This window comes from Neovison vison, chromosome 11, assembly GCF_020171115.1.
Source record: "Neovison vison isolate M4711 chromosome 11, ASM_NN_V1, whole genome shotgun sequence".
Taxonomy (NCBI): Eukaryota; Metazoa; Chordata; class Mammalia; order Carnivora; family Mustelidae; genus Neogale; species Neogale vison.
In genome coordinates, this window is record NC_058101.1 from 116,512,725 (window position 1) to 116,534,041 (window position 21,317).

The 21,317-nt window shown below is 35.1% G+C and overlaps 1 protein-coding gene and 1 pseudogene across 2 annotated transcripts in view; both read right to left on the reverse strand.

The window, feature by feature from the left end:
• Positions 1-21,317, reverse strand: part of CCSER1 (coiled-coil serine rich protein 1) — a 1,235,477-nt gene that overhangs the window by 780,032 nt on the left and 434,128 nt on the right. The window lies entirely within an intron of this gene.
• Positions 11,617-14,014, reverse strand: LOC122889658 (annotated as a pseudogene).

Here is a 21,317-nt window from a genome sequence, read left to right on the forward strand (position 1 = left end):
TATATATACAGTGAAATACTATCCAGCCATCAAAAGAAATGAAATCTTACCATTTGTGATGAGGTAGATGAAACTAGAGGGTATTATGCTTAGCAAAATAAGTCAATCGGAGAAAGACAACTATCATATGATCTCCTTGATATGAGGAAGTGAAGATGCAACAGGGGGGGAGCTGGGGGGTAGGAAAAGAATAAATTAAACAAGATGGGATCAGGAGGGAGACAAACCAAAAGAGACTCTTAATGTCACAAAACAAACTGAGGGGGGATTGGGGGAGGGGTATAAAGAGAGGGTGGTGGGGTTATGGACATTGGGGAGGGTATGTGCTATGGTGAATGCTGTAGAGTGTGTAAACCTGGCGATTCACAGACCTGTACCCCTGGGGCTAATAATACACTATATGTTTATAAAAAAATTAAAAAATTTTAAAAAAAGTATAGCACACACACACACACACACACACACACAGAATAATGTCACCTTCAGGCATGGGGGGAAATGTAAATATACACCCTGATATTCATACCCATCCTCATTCCATCTGAGCACTGTTGGTTGAAAGGAAAAAAAAAAAAAAGAAGGAAAGAAAAGAAACAAAACCTCTGATGACTGAAAATCAGTGGTGAGACCATAGATATCCATTATTGTAATGTCAAAATACTAAAGACAATCATAAGTATGCAGTAATTTAAAAAACTGTTATTAAATGATGGTAAATCTATCCAATGAAATACATAACTTTGAGAAAGCCTGGTTATAGTCTATATAGTAACCTGAAAAATACACTTCTAAATTTAAACCTAATTTTAAATTAAACCTAGGGGCACCTGGGTGGCTCAATGGGTTAAGCTTCTGCCTTTGGCTCAGGTCATGATCTCAGGGTCTTGGGATCGAGCCCCGCATCGGGCTCTCTGCTTGGCGGAGAGCTTCCTCCCCTCCCCTCCCTGCCTCTCTGCCTACTTGTGATCTCTCTCTCTGTCAAATAAATAAGTAAAATCTTAAAAAAAAGAGAGAGAGAAATTAAACCTAAATATTTATTTAAGATATTTAGCAAACATATGACCTGCTAAATCTATGGCAACATGGTGGTACAGTCTCAGAATTACAGTATATTCAAACAAAAATATTTTGGAACCAAAAAAGAAATTCAAAACAACCAGAGATCTTCATTTGCATATCTTGATCATTATTTCTAGAACACAGAGTTCACAACAACAATTTTTACTATTATACTATTCTCTTCTGTAAGTTTCTCAGAGACACTTCAGTGGTTCTCCTAAGTGTCCTATAGCCCTGGCATAGGTACTCGGGATCTTTCTTCCAGCTCAACTTCCCTTTTGATTCTGAATCATAAGAACTCTTGAGAATGTGTTTGATAAGGAAGTCCTCCATCAGAGGGTAAAGTGGAAAAGGACTTAAGTAAAAACCCAAATTATTATCATCTTAGATTTTTGTTTTAAATTTATTTATTTGAGAGACAGAGAGAGAGAGAGAGAGAATACCCATGTGTGCTCAGGAGGATGGGGGGAAGGGGCAGAGGAAAAGAAGAAACAGACTCCCCACTGAGCAGGAGCCCTACCCAGACCTGGATCCCAGGACCATGAGATTGTGACCTAAGCCCAAGGTGGACACTTAACTCTCTGAGCCACCCAAATGTCCCCCAGATGTGAATTATTTTTAATGAATAGAGAAAAGGCAACTTAAAAAATCTACATAAATACCCTCCCCAGCACCACAAAATTAAAACTATGTGAATATTTACTAGACACCAAAAACACTGAGTAAAAAGGCTAAATTATAAACACCTGTAGGGAAAGAATGGTGTTTTTGAATCCTTTTGATACTAAGTACTCTTTACACATAAGAAAGTAATAAGTGTTCTGTTAATTAAGCTTAAGAAAGTATACAAAAACTGTTCAAAAAGAGGTTAGTGTAAATCTATTAGAATGTTAAGATTGTAAGGAAAATAAATGACAACTTATGAAAGTGTACAACTTGAACATACAGTTTTAAATGGCATTGGACTGAGATTTAGAAAGCAATATTTTTAAAGGTGAATGGTACCTTATTTCTGTCAATAACTGTCAAGTTATTTTACTTGAACACAGAAACTGTAGTTGTAATTCTTGAGGTCTTTATTCTGAACTTGTCACAGGAGATTTGCACTTTAATAGTATCATATTATCTTGAAAGTAACAGACCTTTCTATTCACTTTGACTATGAACTTAAATATGATTTCTGTTCTTCTATTGCTACTTTAATTTTGTCTACTATGCAATACCTAACACCCTAAGTAGAGAGCCAGCCAAGTCAGAGGATTATTACACAATAAGAAGAAAAGAAAAGAAAAGGCACAGAAAGGAAAAAAAAAATCCTGTATTTTAAAGAAAGCCAATAGCAAGTACATGAGTAGCAAACTAACAGGTAGTTTTCAACTGCATGAGAAGACGTTACCTAAATCATCTGGGGAGTATTTAAAAGATTTACAGTCTCTCCCTCCCCCAACTGCTAGGTTTATGAGACTCAGCTGCAGGTGTGAGTTCGAATCTATCTTCTTTTCATTTCTCTAATCTCACCCTTTGCAACACAGTGCTGTTGGAAATTGGTTGAAAAGGGAATGATTATTAGGATATGTAAAACAAACATATGCATTTATGACAGGTATAATTTTGCTTCTTATAATCACAATGTGCCATAAATTGGCTTTACATAATAAACACTTTCTATTATCCAAGATGGTGGTAGAAAGGATAGGTTTTCCATCAATTACTCAGAGTTAGTTTTATATAAAATCATAAGTAGTACGGAAAAGATTAAACACTTGTTCACTAATATTCACACTACTGGTTTGAGAAGGCCCCTAAATTGTAGTAACTTTTAGTACAGATCTTCTCTATTAGTTCTGTTAGTCTTTTAACTGGATTAACTTCCTACCTTTCCTAAAACAAACGTAGCAACAAACAACAATACTTTGTCTTTCCTAACTTCTATCTGTGACTATCTCTTCCTTTGATTAAGATATTTCTTGGAAGAGCAACTACACTTACAGAATGCATACCCTCATTTGCAGTTTAGCTATAAATAAATAATTGTTCAATCTTTTTGCCTCTGAAAACTGGTTTCCACTCCAGTCACTTAGTTAAAATTGCTCTCATCAGTGTTAAGTGAAAACATTTTTTTCAGTCTTCAGCCTGATCTAAGCTTTAGACTTGGCAATACAAAAATCCCTTTTTAAAAATATCCCTTCCTTCTGGATTTCTGTACATTTTGTCCTCAGAAACTTTTCAAACTCCTTATTATTTTTCGTTTCACTTTGTTCTTTAAAAGTTAAAACTTGGGAAGCCTGGGTGGCTCAGTTGGTTGAGCGGCTGCCTTTGGCTCAGGTCATGATCCCAGCGTCCTGGGATTGAGTCCCACATCTGGCTCCTTGCTCAGCAAGGAGCCTGCTTCTGCCTCTGCCTGGCATTCTGTCTGCCTGTGCTCTTTCTCTCTCTCTGACAAATAAATAGATTAAAAAAATCTTTAAAAATAAAATAAAAGTTAAAACTTTTCAGGTTTCTATCTGAATACCTCACCTATCTCCCCTTAAATGTTCTACCTCCACAACTTACTGTATTAGCTATTACCTATAAACTAACAGTTCCAGATTTATGATCAGTCCCCATTCCCTGCTCCCCAGTCTTCTGAAATCTTGTGCCAAATTTCTAACTGCCTGGAGATTTGCCACTTGTTATGTTCCAGGTGTATCAGACTCAAGTTTTCACATCTAAAATCTTCACCCCGAATGATTTCTCCTGGAACATATGATTTCTCCATTTAATTCTGGTCTCAGTTAATAACATCACTTCTCCTATAAGTTGATCAAGAACCTGATTCATATGATCACCCTGATATGAGGAAGTGGAGATGCAACATGGGGGGTTAAGGGGGTAGGAGAAGAATAAATGAAACAAGATGGGATTGGGAGGGAGACAAAGGATAAGTGACTCAATCTCACAAAACAAACTGAGGGTTGCTGGGGGGAGGGGGTTTAGGAGAAGGGGGCTGGGGTTATGGACACTGGGGAGGGTATATGCTATGGTGAGTGCTATGAAGTGCGTAAACCTGGCAAATCACAGACCTGTACCCCTGGGGATAAAAATACATTATATGTTTATAAAAAATAAAAAATAAAATAAATAAATTAAAAAAAAAAGGAACCTGATTCATCCTTGACTTCTTTTAGCACTTAAATATTTCACTTTATATCTTGCTGGTGTGGTTTCTGATGATGAGATATCCACTGTTATTTTGCTCTCTCTCTCTCTCTCTTTTCTCTCTAGAGGTAAAGATATTTTTCTTTCTCTGGATTCTTTCAAGATTTTCTTTGTCCTTGGCTTTCTGCAGCTTCAATATGTTATGTATAGGTTTAGAGTTTTTTTCTTCTTGCTTGGAATTCTCTGAGTTCAATGAACCTGTGGTTTGATGTGTGCCATTCATTTTGAAAAGGTTTTGGCCACTATGTAAAGACCTTTCTGCTTCATTCTCTCTCTTTTCTTATAGTACTCCAATTATGTCCATGTTATACTCTGAAATTATCTCAGAGTTCTTGGATATTCTGTTATTTTGTTTCTGTTCCTTTCTCTTTTTGTATTTCATTTGACTATCTTTAAGCTCAGTGAGTGATTCCTTCCTTGGCAGTGTCTAATCTACTACTGAGTACATCAAAGGCATTTTTCATTTATGTAAATTTCTAGTGTATCATTTTGATTTTTGGAGTTTCCATTTCTCTGCTTACATTGCCCATCCGTTCCTGCGTGCTATTTATTGTCTTCCATTAATGTCCTTCACATGGTAATTTGAATTATTTTAAATTCCCTGTGTAATAATTTCAAAATCTGTATTTATATGAATTTAGTTCTGCTGCTTACTTTGTTTCTTTTTCTTTTTCCCTGACTTTTAGCATGCCTTGTAATTTTTTATAAAGAAAGCTGGAGGTGATGTATTGAGTAATAACAGAAGTTAAATAGTGTGAGTTTTTATGTTAATCATGCTAAAAGTTGGCCTGTGTTTAATATTTGCTGTAACTGTAGGTCCCAAAGGCCTCAAATTCCTTGACTGTCCTTGCTTTTGTCTCCTCTGCTGTCTATTCTAAGAGCTACTCAAAGAACAGCTTCTAACAGAGTCTGTGCCTTGCAGTTCTTTCAGCTATAATTCACTGTATACTGGAACACTGTTAATGTAATTGTAAGGATTTTTGGGGGGGGTATTCTATAATCTTATGATTATCAGTCTTGTAGCAGACCTCTGTTTCTGGGATGATTGTGACCTTCACAAGTCTTCCTTAACTTTATTCTCCCTCCTCAGGTGAGATAGGAAGAGTAGAGAGGGCTGGATTGGTTAAGTGCCTTTCCCACTTCCAGGTGACATAAAACTTTTGCCTAGAGAGCAGGCCTTTGTTATGGAAAATGCCCTGGGCATATTTCAAATAGTTATTTTTCTGCCTCTCAACAAAACACAAGGGGACTTTATTTGGGTTCTTCACCATGAGAACCTGGTGGGATTTCAGAGGTAAGATTCATTCAAGTGTGGGTTTCCCCTTAAAAATATGGCCCCCAGGAGTTTCATACTGTCAAGCCAGTCTACACATAGGTTCCAGTAATTCATCAAAATTACAGTTTAAGTGTTCCTACCAGTGTATAGCTTTAGTGGCCTCTGTTCCATGTCAATTGATTTTGGCAGTAATTATCTGTATTTGCCTGTGGTAGTGATTTGCTCTATGGCCTGATTTCCTTGATAAGCCCAAGAAAAGTTGTTGATATGTTCAACTTTTGTTGTTGTGAAGAACAGAAGTGATGACTTCCAAACTCCTTACCTACTAGAATTGAAACCATAAGTCCCTATCCACAATTTATCTTCTCACATTCTAAAACCAACTGACAAATGATCCTTTTCCTGATTTCAAAATTCCCTTTACTCATTCCCTTTCTTCAATTCCCATGACCATTGCCTTAATTCAGGCCTTTCTATCTGGTTAGAATTCTTCGTATGTCTTACACTTGCTCTTCTTGCCTTTGTTGCAACACTAAGGAAAAAAACCTTAATTGAGTTATTTATATATATATTTCCCTAATACATGTAAGCTCTTTGAGGATAGAAACCGCATTTTATCTTTGCACATCACAAATCATGTAGTCCAGCAGCTTTCACAGAGGAGTTCAGTAAATATCGATGAAATGAATGGATGGATGGGCAAATCATCTAGTATCCTACGCATGTTAGTACTTTAGTAGAAAAAAATTAAGTTGAAACTTGAAGTTAAAATTGATTTTGATTTCCTCAGAATAGTCCAGAAATTCTTTAAGAAAAGGTATTTTGCCCACAAATACATTCCATTAATGATGCCACTAGCTGCCTCCTGGTGATATTCTAATTATAAATTCAATGAAGGCAGGACAGGAAATGTGCTGTATAATCAGTACTCTGGAAATTTATATATATATATATATATATATATATTTAATCCTGGACAACTCATGTCTTAATGCTCAAAGTATTTATCAGGAAATAATTTTACTGCCTTTCACAGTATTAAAGCCATCTAAGGTACATCACAATCATTATTCTATCTTTCATAAGTAAATTGAAATAGAAAATAGAAATAGAAAAGATAAGTGACTTGCTCAAGGCAAACACAAAAGTTATCAAAAGAGCTAAAACAAAACACTGTCAAATATTTCAATAACAAAACTCATGATTTCATACTTACAACAGCTATAGAAAACTGAGAAAAGTACAAGTCATTTTTATTTTTCCTGAGAGCTAAAGCCAAAATTGCCTAATACGTGTAAAGATAGTTCTTAATGAACACAAAATACTTTTTTACAAAACCTCTTATTATTTTTAGCTTTATAAGGAAATCAAACAGTTTAATTAATTTTAATATTCCATATTTTATCAGGAAAAAATCTTCCAAATTTAACTTCTAAAATAAAGGAAGACTGCCTACTTAGTTCCATGGGCATTATATCCATAATTTCACGAGATGGTGATTTTACAGAAACCCTAGGAATTAGGTGGTATTACTGAGATTTTATAGAACAGCAGAGTGGCTCAAAAGAAATCCCAGTAGCCAACATTCCACAGTCACACACACATTAAAAGGAGGTTTATAGACAGCATGTTTGCTGAATGACTAATTTCTGAGTTGAGGTCAATGTCTGGTTCTATATATAATAAAGAGTGTTATAAGAAAAACTCTTCCTATTCTAGATTCCAAGAGCTCAAGATTTCTTGAAGATCACACACATTTAGTAATGTATTGCTTCAGCGATTTAAGGTTATCTTTACAAAGTATATTAATGGTAAAAAGGAGTATTCCTGGGGGAGGAACCTTCCTGATCAGTAGTCTTTCTTACAGAGTAGTAGATAAGGTAGGTTTCCCAACCCCAACAGGTGACAATGATTAACTACATTAAGAGGGACTCAGGGAAAGTCAAGTCCTGAGCGCATCTTTATCAATTAAGGTGCTTTTGAGAATAAGAAAAGATAGCCATCTAAAAGTAGCTTCAACTGTTGTAAAAACGGGGACCGGACTGGAGGAGATTATGCTGAGTGAAATAAGTCAAGCACAGAGAGTCAGTTATATGGTTTCGCTTATTTGTGGAGCATAAGGAATAACACGGAGGGCATGGGAAGATGGAGAGAAGAAGGGAGTTGTGGGATATCGGAGGGTGAGACAAACCTTCAGAGTCTGTGGACTCTGAGAAACAAACTAAGGGTTTGGGTGAGTATGGTGGTGGGTATTAAGAGGACACGTATTGGGCGCCTGGGTGGCTCAGTGGGTTAAGCCACTGCCTTCGGCTCAGGTCATGATCTCGGGTCCTGGGATCGAGTCCCGCATCAGGCTCTCTGCTCAGCAGGGAGCCTGCTTCCTCCTCTCTCTCTCTGCCTGCCTCTCTGCCTACTTGTAATCTCTCTCTGTCAAATGAATGAATAAAAAACCTTAAAAAAAAAAAAAGAGGACACGTATTGCATGGAGCACTGGGTGAGGTGCATAAACAATGCATTTTGGAACACACACAAAAAAGTAAAATTAAATTAAATTAAAAAAAATAAAAGTAGCTTAAACAGGAAAGATATTTATTACCTCATAACCAAGATTACCAGGGATAGGTGGTTCCAGACTCACTTAAAATAGCAGCATAAAAACATAATCAAAGACCATGATATTTCTATGTTAGTTTCACTCATTCTCAAAGGGTAGGTATAGTTCTTGGGTTTGACCCATTGTAGTTGTATGCAGGGAAACACAAATCCAAAAAGCATGCTCTCAATCAACTGAATTTAATACTGAGAAGTACAGTTCTTCCTCAAACAAGTATTATTTTCATCAAAGGCATACTTTTTCCTCTGGTCCACCAGCCAAGACTGGGCTACACAACCAAGCCCCCATGCTTCAAGGAAGTCATCAGGCCTTTTTTTTTTTTTTTTTTTTTTTTTTTAAGCTGGCAGGTTCTATATCAAGGAAGATTGCATGGGGAGAAGATCAATGAAATAAGAATCTGACATTGTAAAACTATGTACCTAACCTGTAGGGAAAGTCTGGCATTAGTTTGCACTCTTAAAACTCATTACTTTCAATATCTTTCATTCAGTAGGGTATTTAGAAATAAGTGAATATTAAATGTTAGCCATCTGACAAGGGTCTAAGAATATAGCAGCAAACAAGATGGAAAAAGAAAGCTTATACTCTCTAGTGCAAAAACCAGAATTCTAAGGTATGATGATGTTATGGAAGAGAATTACTAGGTTCTAGAGAAACCACACCAATCATTTCCAATTAAGTAATGTTTAAACTGAGATCTGGGAAAGATGATTTCAATTTTACTGTGGGAAAATAAAAATAAAATACACCTTAACTAAGATAAAAGGTAGCACAGAAAGTTCAACAAAATAAAAGATACCTAGTATAGATGAAGTATGAAACACAGACGGACAGAATGACACCTGATTATGCTGTAAAATCAGCCATATCATGCATTCTTCTTAGACTTTGTATTAAAAACAAGAGGAATCGGGCACCTGGGTGGCTCAGTGGGTTAAGCCGCTTCTTTCAGCTCTGGTCATGATCTCAGGGTCCTGGGATCGAGTCCCGCATCGGGTTCTCTGCTCAGCAGGGAGCCTGCTTCCCTCTCTCTCTATCTGCCTGCCTCTCCATCTACTTGTGATTTCTCTCTGTCAAATAAATACATAAAATCTTTAAAAAAAAAAAACAAGAGGAAGGAAGGTTTTTAGATTTTATTTCAAGGACAAGGGATTTTAGTAGGGATATGACATATCTGCATAAAGCTGGAAGAATGGGGAAAAAGGAGTAGAGGATCAAGTTGTAAGAGGGGGAAGTGAGGATGCCAATTAGGAGGTTATTACAATGCTAGAGGGAAGAGATAATAGCATTTCTGAGTTCCTGGTAGTGGACCTGAATTAAAAATTTTGTCCCAAGTCTTCTAAGAAAATGCTCAACTACAGTCTGAAATAGCTTTTACCAGGTATTATTGCATTTGATTTAAATATACATAATTCACAATGGTTTAATAAAGAGTTTTCAAAAGTCAACCAAGAACTTCTAACCCCAGCTCTAAAGGAACTGGAATCTTGAGCAATGCAGGGGTCCCTCTAGCTTATATGTGGTATCCCACAGGAAGTTCACTGGTTTCTTCGCAGAAGAGTATTCCCTCCCCAAACTTAAGACAGAATATTGGAAAAAATACATAATCTCTGGGGTGTTGGTTTTATAAATAAAATAATTGTTTTTTTTTAATTTGTTTATGTGTTGGTTTGGTTTGTTTTTTTTTCTACAAGAATGTATTTCTAATAATATACTGTCCTTTAATGGAGAACTCGATTACAATAAATTCTGCTTCTTAGATATTTTTACAGCAAGGCTTACTTACAATCATCCTACAAGAGATACATGCATCCATGCACTCATGCACATCCTACTTTCAAAGTAATCTTCTCCAGTGTATTTTTCAAATGCTTGAATTGTGTTTCTTTCTATTCAGGAACTTATGAATATAGAAATACAATATAAATCTTCTCCCTATCATAGTCATCCAATTGCCAGTGGTCTGTAAAATACAGACTCAACAAATTAACTTTTGTTAGACCTGAATTTTCTACTTCCTACAATAGTAACTTTAAGCAGAATAGTGTTCAAGATTATATAATTTTGAGTTATACTGTTATTGGGCAAAAATCGACGCTTATACTTTAGAGAAAACTATATGAAAATAGCCAAATAAATGTATTCAATCATCAGACAATATACTGTCTTCCTTTTTTCTCCCCAAGATATTAAACCAACAGAGTAAGAAAACATTTAAAGGAAAGGAGAATTATTACTAAAAGAAGCAGCTAATATTCATTTTGTTTTAATTATATGCCAGGCACTCTGGCAACATTGTCTCACTTAACCCTTAAGATAATTCAGGGTTAGAAACTCATATGGTGTGATTAACCATCAAACAATTAATGCTTTAAATGTGTGAACAATGGACTCAATCTTCCAGAACTACCCTGTAATAGTATTAGGTCTGTTTGGCTCCAATGTCTTGATATTTCAGTATGATGCTATAAAACATCTACAATATGCCAAACTTTCCTAGGTGTTTCAAATACATTTAATTTAGTTAGTACAATAATTTTGATGAGTAGATAATATCTCTGTTGAACAGATAAGAAAACTGAAACTCAGAGAGACTTCAATATATCTTTCAATGTCACACACTTAAGTTGTAGACAAAGATAAGTATTGAAGTTCTCCTTTGAACCTATTCAAACTGTTTTTTTTTTTATTTAACAGAGAGAAAGCACAAGCAGAGGGAGCAACAGAGGGAGAGGGAGAAGCAGGCTCCCCGCTGAGCAGGAAGCCTGACAAAGGGTTCTATCCCAGGACCCCTGGAACATGACCTGAGCTGAAGGCAGACGCTTAACTGACTGAACCACCCAGGTGCCCCCACAGCTGTACATTCTGATATAAGAGCAACAGTCCTAGTTCCAAATTACCCAAGATGAATAAAAGAAATAGTGACAAGTAATCAGGAGAAAATTCAGTAAAGGAGCGGGTAGGAAGTACTAGGAGTGAGGTCTTTGAGTCCAACAGGTTATGTGTGGAGACACTTTAAGTCGTCTATTATGGAAGAGATTTACTGATTAATTAATCCATTCACACATTTTTCAACAAATACTTTTTAAGTGCCTACTATGTGCCAGTCACTGGGAATATAGTGTTCAAAGAAATAAGCTTCCAGTTGAGAACTGAGAGGACTAAGCTAACTAAGGCTTACTGGGTGTGACATGAGGAAGAAAATAAAGAAATAGAAATACAAAGTACAAAATTTAAAAAAAACTTTACCATTTACTAGGTGTCTGACTTTTTTTTTTGTAATTTAATTACTTTGGATTTTTAAAATTTCTGCATAATGACATTTGCCAATTTCTGTTTTTCTTTCTTTCCTGTTTGTCTCTCTAATAATGAATCAGAAACTATTAAAGTGGCCAAAACTGTTTTCCTAGCCCCTGGAAGACTCAGGGGCTTTCCTTGAGGAATCATCAGCCCTTTCCTTGAGGAATCATCAGCATTTTGCAGCCATGAAGTTAGTATGTGGTTTCACAAGGGGAAACAGTGGAAAACCATGCTTGAAACTGGTCATGTTCTGAATCACTTCAGGTTGTGCTAAGGCTGGTGCTTGTGACAAATTTATATCACTTTGACATGGGAACTCTCTAACCACAGGATAAGAATCCATTTCCCTGGCAAGAACGTGGATGGATACCTTATGTCTCCTTGGGGCATCTATTGCCAACATTTCCTTGTAGAACTCGATAATATCATCCCTAGTAGGTGTGTTTAAATTACTCCTTTATTATCTCTGTCAAGATTATATTGCTGGAAGATGATTTCCCCCAATATTTAGCACACTCTGCAGATGGTTTCTTTGGTTTGTCTAGTCAATGAATTGCTAATGCCTGATTGTGTTTTTGAAAAGCCTCTTCTGTCATGTCCTCTCTGGACTTCTCCATGGTTAATAAGAAAGCTTCCACTCTAGTTTCTATTCTTGGTAGTGAGGTGGCTTTTCTGGCTGGGTGATGAATTGCAAGCCCTGCATGCCAATGGCTTTACATGGCCCACTGACGACGATAAGCTTAGCTGCTCCATGGTGCACAGGTTGTTGAAGAAGCAAGGCTCACACCTGATCTAATAGAAAAGGTCTAGAAATATATTCTCTGAGATGCTCTGCATGTCTGTCTGGTGATATATCTCAATGCCGCAGTTATTGTGGACTTCATTCCTCTGCTGATAAACAAACCATCCTGTGTCAGGGAGTTGAACTTCTCCACATGGAACCAACTGACTTGGAAGGAGAAGGTTCATAGGAGTATGTTCAATAATGATGTCTTCAACCATCTGCATAATTCCTAGTGCAGCCTGCTTTGTCATGTTTCCATGGAGAAGGGCTCCAGTGTGCAGCCATGGCAGGAGCTGAGATATGAAGGCCTTAAGAGTGATATCACCCAGAGCTGCTTTTAATTCATCTTTAGTTCAGGCCACTTCAGTCATCAGCAAGGTGTGGTGGTGAGCTGCTCAGCTTGGAAATTGTTAGGGGAGCACATATATGCCTCCTTGATAATTTTGAATCTTTTTACATCAATCTCAAAGGCAGCCATTTTTTCAAAAATTTTCTTTAGCAAAACTGGCTGCTTGTCATCATCACTGTAACCTTTCATGGAGAGATACATCCCATAGACGGTATTTTGGAGGTCAGAGCTCAAGACTGTTGGCTCTGCTACATATGCATATTCACTGAGAGAGTCTTTGAGGATTTGAGGAACTCAAGGTACCAATAGGCCATATTATAGTACAAGGGATCCACATAAGCAAATGGGCTGAAAAAGTCAAAGTTGAGACAAGCTTCCAGCATGAAAAACTTACCATCTTGTTTGAGCAAGTGTTTGCTTATAGCTGCATCCTTAATGAGAGAAGTATATGGTGCCATTTCCTTTTCTAAAGATAAAAATCTCAAAAATTTGTAGGAATAAATTCATTCCTAATTGGAAGTTTAAATTTCTCATTCAGGTCAGCATTTTGCCATTTCTTAATGACTTTATCTGGTACAGCTTCTTGCTTGTACTGGGTTCTGTACCACTCTTCTGTGCAATCAGTTTTTCCCTCAAGACTTGGAAACTATTGCAACCCACACATTTTCTGGTCTGAGTTTATACAGATCCATCTATTTTAAGGCAGATCTAAATTCTTCCAGTAAATATTCTGCTGTGAGCACTTCTTCTAGGTGATAAGAATGCAATATTCCTGCAATCTAGCTTATGGTCTCTATATTTAAACCAAAAAAAAAAAAAAAAAACAGCATTCAAGACTTTGCACTCTTGGAAAACCCACTCTTAGGTCTTTCTGCACATAGCTGAACCACGTGCAAAATTATATCTTCAACATGTAATAATTCTTCCTCAGTCAAGTCCACATTAATGATAAAACATAAAACCGGGAGGCTCTTTCCTTCTGCCCACCAACAAGAGTATTTACCCAGCCCCTTAAGATCTGATAACAGACTTCCAGGACCTTCATGCCCAATGAGATGACTAAGATTTGACCTGAAGGTCAGGTATGGAAAAAGTCACAAAAAAGATTCCTAAAATCCTTACTGGGTACTATTTTTTAAAGTTGTTTAAGATGTTCTTGGAAAGGGTGTTCAGGAAACTCTGGCAATGGTATATTTTTGTTCTCAACTTCAGGAAGTAACTTTACCACCAAACTAGTCAAGTCATCTGAAGATTCACACAGATAGCCATTAAGTTGGATGAATAAATAGAGTACAATTTCAGAAAGTTCTTGCCTTACATCAGTGTCTTCTTGGTTTGGTTTAGTCTCTAAAATATATTGGTTACCTGTCCCAAATTTGCTGAAGGGATTCCCCATAGCTTTTCCAAATCAAAGATTTTCCAGGCATCATTCATCACGGTCTTCTCATGTTTTGAATCAACTGTATTCATCTCTCTGTCTTTGCAATTCTCATCAAACAAGGGACACAGGAAAAATCGTGCCAACTAGACTACCAGTTTATTATAAAAGCCTCTAATTCAGAACAGCCAGATGGAAAAGATGCACAGGGCAAGGCCACTCTTCCCAAACCTCCATGTCTTCACCAACCTGGCAGCTTTTGACATTTCTGAGATTCCTTAGTATCTGAGTACTTCAGTTTCCTCATACAAAAAATTAGAAGAATATTGCTGCTTAATTTATATGGTTGTTGTAAACATTAAAATGAGTGATGAAGACTAATATGTGTTAGTACATGTAAATCATTTAGGAGGACCGTCTGACTTCAAATCACTCAATAAATATTAGTATTAAGCATTTCATAAATGTTGGCTGTTATGATGATGAGTCATGTTTCCTATTAACATTAAAGCATATTACCAAAGTTTATTCAAGGTACAGCTAGCTCTTAACAGGTATTATTAATTAGATCTACTAACCGGAGCAAGTCTTTTTCAAAGGGTTTCTGTTCAAAACAAGGTCAACTGGCTCTCAAAATTTTCCTAACATTCTTAATTAATTTTCTATTATCTTTGAGACAACTTTCAAAAATCCACTTCTCTTAGTAAGAGTGACATGCTGCATTCTTCTGTTCAGCAGCATATCTCTTGCATTTTAGAAACTACTAGGAGATCCACAGTTCTGTCAAAAATATGAGTGCTAGAAAAATCCTAAGGACATAGAAGAGAAAACCAATTTCTCGATTTCAGAACTGAACTGAAATTAGAAGGGGAAATTGTTTCACTTCATACAATATTTTAAATCATTATTAAATTACTTGAGGAGCACCTAGGTGGCTCAGTCAGTCATGTGACTGATTCCTGGCTTTGGCTCACACTGATTTCAGTGTGCTGAAATTGAACTCCAGGATCTCCGCCCTCAGTGTGGGGTCTGTTGGGATTCTTTTCCTCTCTCTCCCCCTCTGCCCATCCCCCTGGCTCTTGGGCTTCCTCTCTCTCTCTCTCTCTCTAAAATAAGTAAATAAAGTCTTTTAAAATTATTTGAAACACCATATTTACTATCAGTGGCACTTTTGACACTTTGGAAGGCACTTCTCTAGCCTGCTCTTCATACCTTATACATGAATATAATTAACTAGATGATGTGTAAATTACTCTCTCAAGACCATACAGCTAGCTAATGGAGGAATCTGTACCAAAAGCCCTTCTCCTGATTGTTGTTCAAGCATGGAACCAACTCATCATCACATATAGTGGCAACTGGCGACCACAGTTATAGCTGATGCCAGACTGGGAGACATTTTACTCAGGGACAGTTTCACTACACCTCTACCCACAAAGGTCAGATTTTAAAACATCAGTTTTATAAAAGAAAATCTCTGCACAGAATATCCAAGTCATTTTCTCATAAAAATTCACGATATTTAAAATTCATAAATGAAAACAACAATTTTAAATGTTAATTTCATAAATTAAAATGTTCCTATTTGCAGTTAACCCACTACAAACATTCTGTATCAGTTTTAAGATGTACATATTTATAATTACCTTCTTTAGGGAGAAATTCACGTGTGTCATAGTAATAGTGAGCCTCAAGATAGAAACTGCTACATTTTTAAAACATCAAATTATAATGAAGATAGAATAAACCCTGCTATTCTGAAAAATGTATTTTCTTACTATTCACATTTGTAGTTCAGAAATTGGAGAAACAGTCTTCAATGTTTCTCACATTTAACAGCCTTATCTCCTTGACAGTAAAATTATCTCCAGAACAATAGTCTACATTACCAAACTATTTATAACAGAATGGAATAGTAATTCTTATGTTGTTTCATTGCGCACTCACAAATTTGAAGAAATGTTAACCAAAAATAATTATTATAATAATTATTTTGACATTTTGAGCAGATACTCTAGCTCTCTCTGGAGAGGAAACAGGGTGTGTTTTTCACTTGATCTCAAGTATTCAATTCATCGTTCTCATATGATCTCTAAATAAAAATAAGGAGTTGATCCATTCAATTCTAGTCTTCAAGGTGCTGAAGAGTTATTATTATACAATGAATCATTTTTCTTTTGTTAAATCAATTATAGGAGAACTCAAACAGAAAGGGATCCTGCCAATAAGTAATCTGGGCAGAGTTTAGAAAGTATACATTTCACTTAAAGCATTGATCAGCAATTCATAATTTTTAAAACTTAAAATCACAAAGTCCTCTTTGATTCTGTAATAGTTGTACATATATAAGGGTGAGAAATTTTACTCTTACATACAGGTCCTATCAATGGACTTTTTGGAATAAGAGAGGTTGAGATTAATGAGCTTATTATAATTCATTAGAAAGTGGTATGTGGATGACTGCCTACTTTAATTAGTTTTATTACTGTAGGAAATTGTTTCATATGCCAGGCTCATCACCAAGCACGCCTGGAAAACATTAGAGCAGTAATCAGACTTGATATGAGGTACCTTTCATTAGGCAGTATGGCTAATGGCACTTATAATGGACAAGGAGGGTATTAAAAAGACGGACATGACAGCATTCAGCAAAAAGGAATTTATCAGATCAACTATTTTTGTGAAGCAGAATGTAAAGTACAGTATTTCAAAATACTGTTATGACATACAGGGTGCAAGATTCATAACTATGGAAAAAGACAAGTATCTCAGGTTCATCTAATAAATCTCAATACAAATTTTTGATGATTCATATATTATTAGAAAATGTTAGTAATCAGATCTTTTAAAAAAGTAATCCTTCAAATGGTATTTCTTTTTTAAATTTAATCTTTTCAGTGTTCCAACATTCATTGTTTATGCAGCACACCCAGTGCTGCATGCACTACGTGCCCTCCTTAATACCCACCACCAGGCTCACCCATTCCCCCCACCATTCTCCCCTCCAAAATCCTCAGTTTGTTTCTCACAGCCTCTGGTGCTTCATCTCCCTTTCCGACTTCCCCCAATTCACTTTTCCTTTCCTTCTCCTAATGTCCTCCATGTTGTTCCTTATACTCCACAAGTAAATGAAATGTTATGATAACTGACTCTCTCTGCTTGACTTATTTCACTCAGCATAATCTCCTCCAGTCCTGTCCATGTTCATACAAAAGGTGATTATACATCCTTTCTGATGGAGGCATAATATTCCATTATATATATGAACCATATCTTCTTAACCATCACCACCCCAAGAAATAATACACCTATGACTTTGATCAAATAAAAAAAAAGCAAGTCACAGTCTGAAAGAACCAAATTCAATTATAAAAAATTTCAGAATAGAGGTAAATGAAAAATTATTAACACATTCCATAGGAACTGACTGAGTTCTTTTGTAAGTTCATCTTATAAAAATATTTTTGAATGTTAATAATTTTAACCTATATTCAAAATTAAGCTTAAAAACATTTCATATTAATATTTTGGCCTTATGTAAGTATCAGAAGTTACACTCAAAATTTAAGTTGAAAATAAAGGAAATTCTATGCATCTCTGTCTCAGTCCTAAGACACAAATACCATCCATAACTTACCAATTTTATTTTGCCATACCTTGTTAAGTAGTGTTTAGGCAGCAAAATTCTCATTTCACTGATAAAGAAATGAACATTATATTCTTTTTTACATATATTGAGAGTATATTGAGAGCATGTTTCTGACTACCCAATCTAACCCTTACTTTTATGAGTACATTCTTCCAATATTTAAAATTATTCCTGAAAATATGTCCAAGACATTCTACTATATCTTCTGCTGTTATAGAAAAGATGTTATCATAATTTCATGCAGGTAACTGCAATTTTTGGCACCTCTTCTACTATATATATATATATATATTTTTTTTTACTGGAAATATTCTAATTACAAAGCATTATAGTTCAATCAACTATCAATTAGCAATGAATGCAGAAATTATCAGAAGTCCCTTTCCATTCAATATAGATATTATCTATGTCAGATAAAGTCTAACTTTAAAAACATTGTTAATAGGTGGAAAGGCATTTATCTGTATCCTTCTCTTCCTGAGTAATCTTGTTAAAACAGCAACAAGCAAACCTAACCATCATCACTAATAATAACAGACACCACATATACCTCGAAGCTAAATCTCAACAAGTACTTTTAGTGTCCTAAAAAAAGTTGCTTGCCTATGGTTTACCAGTAGGTCCCAAAATTACCGTGTAAATATCCTGATTCCCTATTCTATGACAGATTCAGCATAAAAGTCTGCCATCTATTGCTTTTGCTAAAATCAAAAAGCATCATAAAATTAAACAACACATATGCTGCAAATTAAGATGACTGGTATTAGAAATGATGGCTGTTCTGTATTCATTTAAAAAAAGATTACTCTTTTTGGATTATATTCCATTTTGTTTGCAATACAGATTACTGATTAGTGGGTATAGTGAATATAAAAACTCAGGAGGAAAAAGAACATTTTTCTTTTGGGTCATAAAAGGAAAGGATCTTCACAAGAAAAGACACTTAATAGATAAAATCATTTTTAACACAATAAGAAAAGCCTACTTTTCTTTAAGAGGAAATCAATTTTAACAGACAAGTCTCAGTAATTCTGCCAGGATGTTCTTGAGATTAGAGAATGATTTGAGGCTTCATTTTATCTGCTACACCACAACTCAAAGGTTTGAAAACTACAATAACTTAAACCTAAGCATAGAAACATTTTTAAGTAAAAAAAAGCAGTCTGATGATTGATTGATTGATCTGCCATACACACACACACACATTTCCTTCTCAATTTCCAAAGACAGTGAAATATATTCATTTTGTTCCAGTAGTGAGTCTAGGTTATATCTGACATTTTATGTGAGAAACTTTGCTTTTTAGCATACATAAAAGTCATCAATAAATAATAAACAAGTATCTGGTGAGTCATCCATTCCCCATTAAAAACTGGTCTTAATTTTAATAATGAATAATAATTAATTGAAGTTTGCTATATGTTTACTCTCACATTTTTTCTCTCACATTTTTATGAAACTACTGTGAACTTTACTAAATATACTGATTTGAAAACAAAACTCTAATAATAATCCTCATTTTCTCCCTAAAACAACATCTTTGAAAAATAAGGCTAGGAAAATCTGTAAGAAATAATGGAACGTATTTGTAATTTAGTATTTTAATTATATGTTATACACTTTCTGAAGATAGTTTTGTTTTTTTTAATTACAAAAATATTATGAACATTTTTGTTTTGAGATCAAATGTTCTGAGTGAAAAGACAATGTAAAACTATCGCTTATGAGCAGAAAATTTTAATTTTTTTGTCTTAGTCTGATTGCACCTGGGATTTAGACAAATATCAAAACTTGGGGGTCCATATAGGCAAAATTTATACTGATTATATGTTTTAGCTCCTGTCAGCTGCCTGTGGTAATGACACCTAAGAATCACTTCATGATACTAATTTGTTATAACAATGTAGAAACAGGAAACCAGAGGATACATCAAACAAAGTTGTGCATAAAAAGAAAAACAAGTATTATCTGCTGAGGTTCCAAGGGAAATTCAATCCCATGCCAGTATCAGGATCTGTAAAATTGATACAAAATTAAAAAACTTAAACTAAACCACCATATCCATTATGGACCAACACAGCAAATTTGAAAGTTCCACATTTAAAATAGCACCTAAATTTTATGAAAGTGTCAATTTTATTCTATTTCTTTGTTTCCTTTCCTTTCCTTTTTTTTTTTTTTTTTTTTTGCGGGGGGGTATAGTTGGCACACAATGTTACATCAGTTTCAGCTGTACAACACAGTGATTTCACGAGTTTATACATTATTCTATGTTCACCACAATTGTAGATACCATCTATCACCTACAACACTTTTACAATATCACTGACTATAGTCCTTATGCTGTGCCTTTTATTCCAGTAACTTATTCATTCCATAACTGGAAAGCTGTGTGTCCCATGACTGTTTAGTCATATCACCTGTCTTCCCCACCTTCCTCCCCTCTGACAACCATTAGTTTTCTGTATTCATGGTCTGATTATTTGTTTGTTTTTTAATTCCACATATGAGTGAAATCATATGGTATTTATCTTTCTCAGTCTATCTTATGTCACTTAATACACTCTAAGTCCATCCATGCTATCACAAATGGCAAGGTCTTATCCCTGTTTATGACTACATAACATTCTATTATACACACACACACACACACACACACACAGTGGAATATACATAGTGAATATATCCAATATTATATATATATATATATATATATATATATCTCCAATATATCATATATATATATATATATATGGCCATATATGTATCTCTCACATCTTCTTTATCCAAGTGTCTATCATTAGATACTTAAGTTGCTTTCATATCTTGGTTACTGTAGATGATGCTACAGTAACCATAGGGGTTCATATATCTTTTCAAATTAGTGTCTTTGTTTCTTTGGATAAATAATAGCAGACAAAGGAGGGCATTACATAATGATAAAGGAATCAATCCAACAAGACTAATAGCATAATCACAATGGTATGAAACTAGAAATAAATTACAAGAAAAAAAATAGGAAAAAGCACAAATATGTGGAGGCTAAACAACATGATGCAAAAAGAAAAAAAAAAACAATGGATCAACAGAGCAATCAAAGAAGAAATAAAAAACAAACGAACATGGAGAAAATGAAAATGAAAACACAACCACCCAAAATCTTTGGAACAAAGAAAGCAGTTCTAAGAGGGAGATACAGAGTGACACAGGCCTACCTCAAGAAACAAGAAAAAGCTCAAATAAACATTTTAACCTTAGACCTAAAGAACTAGAAAAGAACAAACAAAGCCCAAGGTGAGTAGAAGGAAGGAAATAATAAAGATCTGAGCTCAAATAAATGAGATAGAGACTAAAAATCAATAGAAAAAATCAATGATACCAAGAGCTGGTTCTTTGAAGAGATAAACAAAATTGATAAACCCTTAGCCAGATTCATCAGGAAAAAAAAGAGAGAGAGAGAGAAGGAAAAAGCACCCAAATAAAATCAGAAACAAGAGAGAAGTAACAACTGACACCACAGAAATATAAAGGATCATAAGAGAATACTACAAAAAACTGTATGTATAAATTGGACAACCTAAAACTAGAATAGATAAATTCCTAAAAACATCAATCTTCCAAAACTGAATTAAAAAGAAATAGAAAATCTAAACAGACCAATTACTAGTAATAGAATTGAACTGGTCATCAAAAAACAACAAAAAAATAAA